Genomic DNA, 12,204 nt, shown 5'->3' with positions numbered 1-12,204 from the left:
AGTGTCATGGTAGCGACCTGTAACATATCTGTCCCAATAACTGGACTCGGTGGCCGCAGGATGGCTACCCTGTTTCAAGGCGTTGGCTGCCACTGCTCTGTTAGCTGAGGAGGCTAACAAGCTCACTTCTGGACAGAAGTTAATAATTCGGGTGCCCCATACAGTTGTCACCTTGATGGAACACAGAGAACACCGTTGGCTCTCTAACCCTAGAATGCTGAGATACCAAGGGCTCCTATGTGAAAATCCACACATCACCTTAGAGACTGCGAACACCCTAAATCCAGCCACACTGCTGCCCATAGAATATGCAGAGCGCGGGAAGCCCCCGTTGAGTGCCCCACGGTATCATTGCCGTGTAGAAACAGTAGATGAAGTACTTTCAAGCCGGCAAGACCAAAAAGACCAGCCCCTAAAGGAGCCGGACATAAAGTACTTCACTGATGGAAGAAGTTTCGTATCCGAAGGTATCAGAAAGGCCGGATATGCCGCAGTCACATTAAGCTCAGTGGCCAAGGCCCGCCCCTACCGGTAGGAACCTCAGCGGAGAAGGCAGAACTAACAACTCTCAACAGTGCTGCTTCTAGCAAAGGGAAAGTCAGTGAATATCTATACTGACTCAGGATATGCTTTTGCCACCTTGCATGCTCATGAAGCCATTTGCAAAGAAAGAGGACTGTTAACTACTGAATAAAAAGAAATAAAGAACAAAAAGGAAATAGAGCAGCTCCTAGAGGCTGTATAGGCTCCAAAGGAAGTAGCAATCATCCACTGTAAAGGGCATCAAACAGGAGAAAGTGATGAGGCTACAGGAAACAGAAAAGTAGACAGGGAAGCAAAAAGGGCAGCAAGGGCACAAATAACAAAGAAAGAAGAGATTTATGCTATTCCCTTATTAGAGCCTCCCCTTGCAGAGACTCCTAACTACTCATCCAATGAGAAAGCATGGTTCACGCAGGAAAACGGGAGTTATCAAAAAGGAGGCTGGTGGAAGTTTCCAGATAGGAGGCTTGCCATTCCAGAAGCCATTGCCTCCGATTTATAAAGCAGTTTCACCAAGGAACACACATGGGGAAGACAGCTTTAGAAATTCTCGTAGGGTGGTATTTCTGTCGGCCACGCCTAATTGCCTCAAGCCGGCTGCGAGCAGTGTGTTACTTGCACCCAGAATAACCTAAGGCAAGGGCCCACTCGGCCCCCAGGAATTCAGGAAACAGGAGCAGTGCCACGTGAAAACCTATTTGTAGACTTGACCGAATTGCCTGGGGCTGGAGGCTATGGGTACATGTTAGTGTTTGTCTGCACCTTTTCAGGGTAGGTGGAGGCATTCCCGACCAGGACAGAAAAGGCACGAGAAGTAACCAGGATATTATTAAAAAACATGATTCTTAGATTTGGACTGCCTCTAACTTTAGACTCGGACAACGAACCAGCTTTTGTGGCAGAAGTAATACAGCAACTAACACATATGTTAAAGATTAAATAGAAACTGCATACAGCCTATCACCCACAAAGTTCTGGAAAAGTTGAAAAAACGTATCGGACACCAAAACAACTGTTGAAGAAGTTTTGCTAAGAGACTCATTTATGGTAGGATCAGGTATTGCCCATGGTCCTTCTCCGAGTCAGGTGTACCCCTACTAAATTAACCAGGTATTCACGCTATGAAAGAGTATGTGGCCAACCACCCCCACTTTTATCTTAGGTAAAGGGAAATTTAAAGGACATTGGAGAACTGATCCTAAACACAATGCAAGCATTAGGTGAGGTAATGCAAGAAGTACAAAGGTGGGTAAAATAAAAAATACCTGTTAGCCTTACAGATGCAATACATCCCTTTCAACCTAGGGACTCCGTATAAGTTAAACGCTGGAATCCTACCGCCCTCGGGCCCTTATGAAATGGCGCCCATATTGCGATCATTTCTACTCCTACAGCTGTTAAAGTTGTAGGTATTATTACACCTTGGATCCGTCACTGCTGCCTGAAACCTGCAGCCTCAGTCCAAAACAGGTGGACAAGTCAGCAAGATCCAGAAAATCCAACTTGACTGATCTTGCAGAAAGACCAAGGTGCGTCAGAAGAGGATGACTGCCCTGCTCCGACCATACCTGGTCTGTCCACACATGGCTGAAGTTTGAGGAAACACCAAGCCGTGCCCTAGTCACACAACCAGAAGCTGACTAGTCTACGCACGGCCGAAGCCTGGGGAAGCTGGTGCCAGATAAGTACGTGTGGATAGAATTTGCCAGTGTAGTTATTCTTTTGCTTGTAATAATTGTCTTACTGTCATGTTACCTTTGCAATTGCTGTCAAACCTGCTACCCAGGAGGATACCTGTGCATAGTCTAAACCTGATTGTACTAGTAGTAAAAATGCTAACACCTATCCAAGGAAACCAAGATAGTTGCCATCACTGCATGACGGAAGCTTAGTCTAGGGAAAATATAACTAAGTCTCTGTTATATCAAACTTATTATGAGTGTAGAGAAGCTCCCCTGAGGACATGTGTTTATAATCAAACCAGCTTTCTCTGTCTGTGACCCAGGAAACAGGCAACCTCAAGCCTGTTATGATCCAGGCCTCCTACCCTATAACTTCTGGTTTGAAATTCAAATAAGGAAACCTTCGTAACCCTCATATGCCAATCCTAAAGACATTAGAACTAGGAAACTCACAAGCAAAACACAGGTATTCCCTTATTCACATAAAGGATCTGTTTCTATATATTTTGATGCCTGTCAGGCTGCACACCTCGGCAACCTAAACAATCTAGAAGTCTGCAAGAACTTAAGACACAAAAGAGTCAGCAGTAAGGCTGCTAAGATCATGATAGGGGAACCAGAAAGAGAATGTCCTGATTGTAACATTCCATAGACCATACATGAGTTCAACCAACACCTATATAGAAGGAAAGTGGCTCTGCTTGCCAGTCAAGAAGCAAAACTTGGTTGTACGACTAAAACATGCAACCCCCCTTAATCTGACCATATTAAAGCTAAACGTGCCTTTTTGGACTAAAGGACATCAAGGAAAGCTAAGTTTTAACCGAGGAAGAGCAGACCTAGGTGTTCATTGATCATTATTAAAAAGACTTAACAAGCTAAAATTCAAGTCAGTCCAATGTCAGAGTTCAGATTTTTCAAGTCTCTCAATAAACATTTTAACCCCAAGGAGCCAAAAGTTCAAATTCCACCAATGTCACTGAGACCCTATTTGCTCAGCTAGCTAAAAGTATTGCTACTAATTTTGGAGTCACTTCATTTTATGTATGTGGAGGTAGCCGTATAGGTGACCAATAGCCCTGGGAGGCTAGAAAACTAATACCACAAGATAATTTTATCATACCAGAATTTGTTACAAAGTTCAATGCAAACCCTCGTGTCTGGCTATTAAAAAGCCTTATCATTGGAAGATACTGCAAAGCATGATGGGGAAAAGACTTGCAGACTCCAGGAAGAGATACAGCCTATCTAGGTCAACAATATTTTCAAGAGTCTAAGAACAAGACACAGTGAGAAGCTTCATAGACAATTCCTCTGTACCAGATTTTAACCCTCTCCCAGTTTCCAGCGCTACATCAAGGGTGGTATCAACTAGACACTCCAAATGTTTGGAGAGCACCAGCAAGGTTATACTGAATCTGTAGGACAAAAGCCTATCAACTATTGCCCAAGAGGTGGACCGGAGCCTGTGTGTTAGGAACAGTAAGACGGTCTTTCTTCTTGCTCCCACTGAAACAAGAGGGAGATTTAAGTTACCGGTTCTATAATGAAAAAAGAAAAAGGACCAGAAGAAACATCTTTACTCAGATAAGTACTGTAAAACAGATAAACACAAACATAAAGAAGGACATTAAAAGAGGTAACTGGGCCGGGCATGGTGGCTCAAGCCCGTAATCCCAGCACTTTGGGAGGCCGAGATGGGCGGATCACGAGGTCAGGAGACCGAGACCACCCTGGCGAACACGGTGAAACCCCGTCTCTACTAAAAATACAAAAAACTAGCCGGGCGAGGTGGTGGGTGCCTGTAGTCCCAGCTACTCGGGAGGCTGAGGGAGGAGAATGGCGTGAACCCGGGAGGCGGAGCTTGCAGTGAGCTGAGATCCGGCCACTGCACTCCAGCCCTGGAGACAGAGTGAGACTCCGTCTCAAAAAAAAAAAAAAGAAGAAGAAGAAGAAGAGGGGGAGGAGAAGAAAAAAGAAGAGGAAGAGAAGGCAGAGAGAAGAGGTGATGTCTTAGTCTGTGCTGCTATAGCAGGTTACCCAAGACTGGGTAATTTATAATGAACAGAAATCGATTGGCTCACAGTTTTGAAGGCTGGGAAGTCCAGTATGAAGGTACCAGCAGTCTGGGCATTCTCATTGCAAGATGGCACATTGAACGTGCGTCCTCCAGATGGGAAGAAGGCTTTATCTTTGTCTTTATGGGGTGGAAGATGAAAGGGCAAAAAGAGAGAGGGCAGGGAGGGGCTGAACTGATCCTTTTATAATGGCATTAATCCCACCCATGAAGGCAGAGCCCTCACCGTCTAATCGTTTTTCCAAGCGTCCTATCTCTTAATAGTACAAAAGCAATTAACTTTCAACATGAGTTTTGAAGGAGACAAATGTTCAAACCATAGCAGGTAGGGAGAAAAGTAGGAAGGAGGAGAAGGAGGGAAAAGAGACAGATGGGTTAAGAGGAACTTTAGCAAAAGAATCAGCTCTGCCAGGTGGAGATGGAAACTGCCAGGAGAGAAAGAGGTGGGGGAAGGAACCCCCTAGAGGAAAGGGCAGACTCCACCCCCGCCTTTTTTTTTTTTTTTTTTTAAGACGGAGTCTCGCTCTGTCACCCAGGCTGGAGTGCAGTGGCATGATCTTGGCTCACCGCAACCTCCACCTCCCAGGTTCAAGCGATTCTTCTGGGTTCAAGCAATTCTCCTACCTCAGCCTTCCGAGTAGCTGGGATTACAGGCACCCACCACCATGCCAGGTTAATTTTTGTATTTTTAGTAGAGATGGGGCCATGTTGCCCAGGCTGACCTTGAACTCCTGACCTCAGGTGATCTGCCCACCTCAGCCTCCCAAAGTACTGGGATTACAGGAGTGAGCCACTGCACCCAGCCGACTCCACCCTTTTTGAACATTATTAGAACTTCTTTGATGGGCCAGAAAGGATATCAAGGAATTCCAAAAGGAAATACAATGAAGAAGGAAGGACAAGGCCCTGCTGGGATCTGAGGCCTTCACAGCAGGACCCAGATGATGACGAGAGAACATTGTCCCTTTGCAGGGTGCGCTGGGGCTGGAAGTGGTCTATGGCCTGGCCACTTTGTTCTTGCAGGTGTGCTGTGTGATGGACTAATCCGTTATGGTCTTGGGAGCTCACGGTGGGTTCCACTGTGGCCTATACCAAAACCAGAGAGTATCTTGAACAGCCCATAAAGAAGCATAAGACTGTAGGGTAGACAGATTTCCCTTTTTCTTTTCTTTTTTTTTTTTTTTTTTTTGAGACGGGGTCTTGCTCTTGTTGCCCAGGCTGGCATGCAGTGGCACGATCTCGGCTCACTGCAACCTCCACCTCCCAGGTTCAAGCGATTCTCCTGCCTCAGCTTCCCGAGTAGCTGGGATTACAGATGCGTGCCACCAGACCCTGCTAATTTTTGTATTTTTAGTAGAGGCAGGGTTTCGCCATGTTGGCCAGGTTGGTCACAAACTCATGACCTTGTGGTCCATCCATCTCGGCCTCCCAAAGTGCTGGGACTACAGGCACTGAGAGTTAAAAGCCTGGGTTGTTCACTGAACTCCCAGAAGTAGGAGTTTGTTAGCAGAGAAGGCAGTGGTGAGCAGGGAGAGGCATTCTGGGAGCATAGAGAAGCAAAGTTAGAGAAAAGGAAGCCACAGACCAGAGAAAGCCTGGCTTATTCAGAGTGTGACTTCTAAATCCCGAGGCTGGTGCCAAACAGTACTGTATTTGGCTGTTCTTGCTTTGCTGTAAAGAAATACCTCTGATCGGGTAATTTATCACAAAAGAGGCTCATTGGTTCCTGGTTCTGCAGGCTATACAGGAAGGATAGCTCTGGCATCTGCTTCTACGGAGGCCTCCGGAAGCCTCGACTCGTGGGGGAAGGTGAAGTAGGAACAGGTGCGTGTCACAATGGCAAAAGCAGGAGCAAGAGAAAAAGCTGGATAGGGAGGTGCCATAGCTTTCAAACAACCAGATCTCACGAGAACTCACCATCTCTAAGACAGCACCAAGCCATATGGGATCCGCCCCCTTGACCCAAACGCCTCCCACCACGCCCCACCTCCAGCAGTGGGGATGACATTTCAACAGGAGATTTGGGTGGGCACAAATACCCAAACTATATCAAGCACCACCTCCTGTGCTCCAGGTTTTCTTCCCAGTCAAAAGCATTTTATGCTTTCTTCTGGGGCTCTGCATTGGGACGCCTTGAGGAAGCATAGAGATAGACCTGGCTTTTGGGGAGAAATGGGAGCATGGGCAAATGGTGCGCCATTTCCACCTTAGAAAATGACCAAATCACGGAGCGTCAAACAAAAAGAGCCTGAAGTTTTGTAGCCTGACATTCTCGACTCTCCTTTCATTGCTCATGTTCTTACTGAATCTCACACCAATCTCGCGAGGCAGCTGAAAAAACCCAGGCCCAGAGGTGTGTGGTTTACCCATGGCCTCCCAGGAGCTGAGTGATTCTAGATGTTAGCCCAGCACCCCACAGCTGTATATGCCTGCAATGAGAAACCAGCAAAGGAAACTGCACACGCCCTACTAAGAAGGTCCCGGGCCAGACTCTGATAAACTGTACATTTAAGTTACATTATTGCCTTTACATTGAATTGTGGTTACAGCTATTTCCTGGATGTCAAATTCTCTAAGAATTTTTATTTATTTTTTTTAAAGATGGGGCCAGGCGTGGTGACTCATGCGTGTAATCCTAGCACTTTGGGAGGCCAAGGTGGGTGGATCGCTTGAGGTCAGGAGTTTGAGACCGGCCTGGGCAAAATGGCGAAACCCCATCTCTACTAAAAATACAAAAATTAGCTGGGCCTGGTGGTGGGTGCCTGTAATCCCAGCAATTTGGGAGGCTGAGGCAGGAGATTTGCTGAACCTGAGAGATGGAGATTGCAGTGAGCTGAGATTGTGCCACTGCACTCCAGCCTGGGCAACAAGAGCAAGACTCCATCCCCCCAAAAAAGAGAGATGGGATCTCACTCTTGCCCATGCTGGAGTGCAGTGCCACAGCCACAGCTCAATGCAGCCTCCTGGGCTCAAGTCACCCTCCCATCCTTTGCCTCCTGAGTAGCTGGGACTACAGGTACACACCACTGTGCCTAATCTTTAAAATTTTTTGTAGGGACTGGGGGGCCTTGCTGTGTTGCCCAGGTTGGTCTCGAACTCCTGGGGTCAAGCAATACTCCCTCCTCAGCCTCCCAAAGTTCTAGGATTACATCCTCTCAGAATTTTTAAAAGCAAGAATTTTTAAAAGCAGGCCTGTAGGCCAGGCACAGTGGTTCACGCCTGTAATCACAACACTCTGGGAGGCTGAGGCAGGCAGATCACGAGGTCAGGAGTTTGAGACCAGCCTGACCAACATGGTGAAACCCCATCTCTATGAAAAATACAAAAATTAGCCAAGTGTGGTGGCATGTGCCTATAATCCCAGATACTTGGGAGGCTGAGGCAGGAGAATCACTTGAAGCTGGGAGGTGGAGGTTGCAGTGAGTCAAGATCATGCCACTGCACTCCAGCCTGGGAGACAGGGCGAGACCGTGTCTCAAAATAAATAAATCAACAAAGAAACAAGCAAACAAACAGTCTTGAAATCAGCCGCAGCAAAACTACAACTGCACATAACATTAACAACAAAAAAAAAGATGCATACTGTAAATCCAACAGCATCCACTAAAACAAGAAAACAAAGAGCTATGGCTAACAAGGCAATAGAGATATACAGAACAGTTTTTAATACTTTTATTTTTAACTTTAAAGAATTATTATCATAGAAGCCAGCTGCAGTGGCTCACACCTGTAATCCTCGCACTTTGGGAGGCCAAGGCAGGCAGATCGCCTGAGGTCAGGAGTTTGAGACCAGCCTGGCCAACGTGGTGAAACCCCATCTCTACTAAAAATGCAAAAGTTGGCCAGGCGTGGTGGCGAGCTCCTGTAGTCCCAGCTACTCAGGAGGCTAAGGCAGGAGAATCACTTGAACCTGGGAGGTGGAGGTTGCGGTGAGCCGAGATCACACCACTGCATTCCAGCCTGAGTGACAGACCGAGACTCTATATCAAAAAAAAAAAAAGTGTAAGTCACTAGTTGTAACTATGGAGGCCAGGCATATCACATCAGGGGCCTAACCCATAGCTGGATGGCTTCCTAGATGAAATACGACGCATTTCTTGTGAGCTATCCACAGGTGGCAGAGTGTCTGAGTGGGATGAAGGAACAGTATAGGAAATCTTATATTGCTGGTAGCACTTAGCCTGAATTCTCTACATATGGGGATGGGAGGCATTAAACTTTCACAGACTTATCAATGTAAGCACTGTTCTTTATATAACTGGCAGCAACTTCAGCCAGAAATAAGAATAGCCCAGTGTCCTCCGTATGGCCAACACAAAGAGCCACATGCCAGGAACGCTGCCAGAATGAACCAGGAAAAGCCCTGCCCCAGCCCTCGGGGCAGACTGCAAGTGCTTGTGAGTCTTGGGCAATTGGAGTGGGGTTGGAGGGTGCCCAACACCCTGGGAACCTACTTCTTGCATTAATGTGACCTGGATGCAACACATGGAATCAAAGGAGATCATTTTGGAGTTTTAAGATTTGACCGCCCTGTTGGATTTTGGACTTGCATGAGGCCTATAGCCCCTTTGTTTGGGCCAATTTCTCCCATTTGGAATGGCTGTAATTACCCAATGCCTGTACCCCATTGTATCTAGGAAGTAGCTAACTTGCTTTTGAGTTTACAGGCTGATAGGCTGAAGGCTGATAGACTTGCCTTGTCTCAGATGAGATGTTGGACTGGGGACTTCTGAGTTAATGCTGAAATGAGTTAAGACTTTGGGGGACTGTTAGGAAGTCATGAATGGTTTTGAAATATGAGGACATAAGATTTGGGAGGGGCCCAGAGTGGAATGATACTGTGTCCCCACCGAAATCTGATCTTGAATTGTAACTCCCACAATTCCCACATGTTATGGGAGAAACCCGGTGAGAGGTGGTTCAGTCAAGGGGTGGGTCTTTCCTGCACTATTTTTGTGCTAGTGAATGAGTCTCATGAGATCGGATGGTTTTAAAAACAGGAGTTCCCCTGTGCAAACTCTCTCTTTGTCTGTTGCCATACATGTCAGACATGACTTGCTTCTCTTTGCCTTTCACCATGATTGTGAGGCCTCCCCAGCCATGTGGCACTGTAAGTCCATGAAATCCTTTTCCAGTATAGATTACCCAGTCTTGGGTATGTCTTTCTTAGCAGCATGAAAATGGAGTAATGCAAAGATATTGCAGGGGAAACAGCAGGGATGTGTTAAAACTCACTGGGAGGGCATGTGGGAGAATTGATGAAATACAGGTTCCAAGAGGATGGATCAGTCATTTGGGCTGTTAGTACCAGTATTGCCCTGAATTCTTGCAAATACATTCAGCATCTTGACTGGGAATTGCACCTCAGGCTGGGTGTGGTGGTTCACACTTGTAATAGTAGCACTTTGGGAAGCTAAGGCAGGAGAACTGCTTGAAGTCAGGAATTCGAGACCAGCCTGGGCAACATAGACAGACCCCCATCTCCAAAAAGAAATTTTTAGAATTAGGCAGGTGTGGTGGTGTGCACCTCTAGTCCTAGTTACTTGGGAGGCTGAGGTGGGAAGATTGCTTGAGCCTGGGAAGTTGAAGCTGCAGTGAGCTATGATAGCACCACTGCATGCCAGTCTGGGTGACAGAGCAAGACTATGTCTCTCTTAAAAAAAAAAAAAAAAAAAGGAATTGCAACTCAAAGAAAAGCTAGTTTAAAAATCTCCTAGAAGATTGCATGTGTGGCTAGGTGCCATGGCTCATGTCTGTAATCCCAGCACTTTGGGAGACCAAGGCAGGTAGATCACCTGAGGTCAGGAGTTCAAGACCAGCCTGGCCAATACGGTGAAACCCCATCTCTACTAAAAATACAAAATTAGCTGGGTGTGGCGATGCATGCCTGTAATCCCAGCTACTTGGGAGGCTGAGGCAGGAGAATCACTTGAACCTGGGAGGCGGAGTTTGCGGTGAGCCAAGATCGTGCCACTGCACTACAGTCTGGGCAATAAGAGCAAAACTTTGCCTCCACAAAAAAAAAGAGAAGATTGCACTTTTAGATGACTTTTAAGATGCTGCACTAGCACCCTTTCCCCATGATTGTATCTTTACTCACTGTACGCATACGGGCAGCTACTGCTAGAAAGAGGCCTGTCGGTATTTTAGCCAAGAGTCTGCCAGAAGAAGGCAACATTTCAGGAGCTGGCCAACAGCAAGACTGTGCAGTTGTCAGTTGGAAGACAAGGGCCCACAGGGAGAAGTCACTGTATCCCCTAAGAAGAAAGGCATCACTTACGACAATTTGTTAAGCAAAACTGATCCTCATGAGGAACCAAAAAGGTTACCTGTGCCAAGGTAGGTACACTTCCTGCCGTCTTTAGTTCACTTTGCTTCTGAACCCCTGAACCTCCCAGTCCCCACAAGAGCCTGTGCTTGGGTGGTCTTTAAGAGTGGTCTCACCTCCTAAGTCTCAGACATTGAAATTTCACCTTTCCACTGCAGCCATCAAACACTTTCCCCATGACCCATTCCTTCTTTCCTATGGACTTACTCTCTGTCCCCATCACAACTTCCCATCCTGGGCCTCTTTTTCCCCAGAAAGTGGAGCCCTCTCCTGCTGTCTCTTTGTCACTCCCCAGTCATAATCCCATTACACCCTTTCTCTTTATGGGGTACCCTCGATTTTCCTTCCCCGTTAGTTTCTGTCCTTCCAACCTGCCAGTTCTCATGCTTGGGCCAACCCACCTGTCTGCCATCTTTGTTTCTGAGCCTATCCTCATTGCTACAGAAGATCAAGAAAGCTGGCTGACACCAGTGGTGAAAGATACAGATTTCAGTCCCAGCGATTGGCACCTGTGGATTTAGCCTTTCCAGTTGCTCCCACTATTGACCATTCCAACTTTATCCTAATCACCAGTCATCCCATAATTGCCCAGTGATCTCTCCTACATCCCTGGGAAAAGAAGCCATTTGTGTAAACTCTAACCTCTTCTGCTTCAGCCTCAAAATATATCTATAGCATCACCCCTTCCTTTCTTCCTTTCCCCCCATCCTAGATGAACAAGTTTCGTCACGCCTTTTTAGCAATAACCGCTACCCCGTCTTCTACTCCTATTCATTCATTTATTGTTCATTCCGCATAATAGGAATTCCTTGTTCATTCTTGCATGGTAGGAAGAAAGGATGAACAAAACCACCAAAGCCTCCACACTCAAAGAACTTACCATCTAGCAGGACAGAAAATCAGTGATTATTACAAAAATCCTCTTTCTACTCCAGGACTTTGCTCCATCTCAAAGGGATGGTCTCAAACCATCCCTTTCTCTCTTTTTAATTTTCCTCAATCCTGCCTCCCTCTTAAGCACTCTCTCCCTACCTCAACCATCAGATTACTCATCGGATCAGTTTACCTGGCCAGCTCACTCTACTCCTATGGGGCGCCCAAGGCTTCTCTGTTGAAGATAGTGAACAATGTTGGTGCTCAGCCCAAATCCCCTATTGACTAGAGTGGGTTCACCCCAATTTCAGCAGCAAACCCCAGAGGGGCTCCCAGGCTACTGGTGCTTTTCCCACAAGCAAAGAGAAGTACCCGAAGCTTCTCTTTCCTGGATTAGAATTATCCCATTGTCACCAGCATGATAGGATACTTTCAGTTCTTGTCTTCTCTGATCTCTTAGAAGCATTCCACACCTTTTTTTTTTGGACGGAGTTTCACTCTGTGGCCCAGGCTGGAGTGCAGTGGCATGATCTCGGCTCACTGCAAACTCCACCTCCTTGGTTCAAGCGATTCTCCTGCTTCAGCCTCCTATGTAGCTGGGATTACAGGCATGCACCATGACATCTGGCTCATTTCTGTATTTTTAGCAGAGACGGGATTTCACCATGTTGGCCAGGCTGCTCTCAGACTCCTGAGCTCAG

At 46.7% G+C, this 12,204-nt stretch overlaps 1 protein-coding gene across 1 annotated transcript in view; it reads left to right on the top strand.

Moving 5' to 3' along the window:
- OLAH (oleoyl-ACP hydrolase) overlaps positions 1–12,204 on the top strand; it is a 59,184-nt gene that overhangs the window by 14,536 nt on the left and 32,444 nt on the right. The gene's annotated exons all lie outside the window — the stretch shown is intronic.

The sequence above is a fragment of the Trachypithecus francoisi genome, unplaced genomic scaffold (assembly GCF_009764315.1).
Source record: "Trachypithecus francoisi isolate TF-2019V2 unplaced genomic scaffold, Tfra_2.0 Lachesis_group9, whole genome shotgun sequence".
Classification (NCBI taxonomy): domain Eukaryota; kingdom Metazoa; phylum Chordata; class Mammalia; order Primates; family Cercopithecidae; genus Trachypithecus; species Trachypithecus francoisi.
This window is presented reverse-complemented; position numbering and strand designations above follow the sequence as displayed.